The following is a 1457-nucleotide window of genomic DNA, read 5'->3' on the forward strand; positions in this document are numbered from 1 at the left end:
AAGCGTATAAATAAAAACTTTTTATTTTTATAAAGAAATAAACAAGTATAAATTTAATAAAAAATTTACATGTCTTTTTATTAAAGTAATATTGTTTTTTTTAATTTTTTAATATTATTTATAACAATATTTATATTGATGTCATTTGTATTATAAATAAATATATATTTGTAATAATTTTTATTTATTTAAACTAATAAATATATTTTTCTTGAACCGGCCTAACAGTAATTTGATGGTTCTTAAACTGGATCCGCCGCATATGTAGAATTTGATGGTCGAAAATTACTTACGCTCAACAGAATTCTTCTACGTTTTTAGGATTGGGGTGATAAGAGGATTTTATCCCTTAGTTAGCTGCTCTGGTGGAAAAGTGGAGGCCAAAAATTCATACCTTTGTATTGCCGGTAGGTAAGATTACTATGACACTGGAAGATGTCGCTTATATATTTGGCCTACCCATTGATGGAGAGCTTATGAGCGGCTAGACAGATAGTAGTAGCGACTTCCTACAGAGTCAGAGCATTGTGATATTTGGTCGCGAACCGGTTGTCAGTAATTCTTCGAAATCTTATATAAAGCTGGGTTGGGTTCAGCGTATAGAGACATAGAGTCTTTGGACACTGAGGATTCTATTAAGAGATACGTCAGATGCTAGATTTTCTGTTTGTTGGGTTCGACCCTATTTACAGATAAGTCAACCGCATATGCCCACGCGAAGGATCTACCGTTGCTTTGCGATTTCGAGCGGATCCATACTTATAGTTGGGGGTCAACATGTCTCGCACATCTTTACAGAGCACTATATCGTGCATCACGATATGATACTAAGGTGATGGATGGTCCTCTGAATCCGTTGTTTGTTTGGGCAAGGGAGTGACTGTCCGGTATTGTGCCCGTAACGAGACAAATCCTTCCACCGGCTAAGATATCAATTGCCATGAGGTAACAGTTCCTATTTTAGTCCTGCATTATATTGACAATGCATATTTGATTTACGATGACTTTTTTTAATTTTTTCAATGAACCATGTTTCAAGTGGAGTCCCTCGTCGAACGCCAATACCCAGCGTCTAAGTCCAATGCCATCAAACCACTTGGCATATGCATCGCCTCACTCTTTCAACCTCTTATAGTTAATGTTGTACTCCTCCTCCTGCCTCGAATACCCTATGTTGACAACAAGTTTTTGCAAGTGTGGGACTTTGAATGTCTTTAAGAAGTTGCTACCGATGTGCCTTATACAAAATATCCACCATACTCTTAGAGGCTACTAGTCACCTCCGGAACGATTTACTGCTGCCCGATTGACTCATGTCAGTTTGAGATCATACCCACACCGTCTCTTCTAACAACATGCATTCACAGATTCTTGAGAAAGAAGTGCCACGCATCAACTGTCTCCCCCTCTACGAAGGCAAAGGCGATAGGCACAATGTTCTGATTTCCATCTTGTGC

The sequence above is a fragment of the Arachis ipaensis genome, chromosome B05 (assembly GCF_000816755.2).
Source record: "Arachis ipaensis cultivar K30076 chromosome B05, Araip1.1, whole genome shotgun sequence".
Classification (NCBI taxonomy): domain Eukaryota; kingdom Viridiplantae; phylum Streptophyta; class Magnoliopsida; order Fabales; family Fabaceae; genus Arachis; species Arachis ipaensis.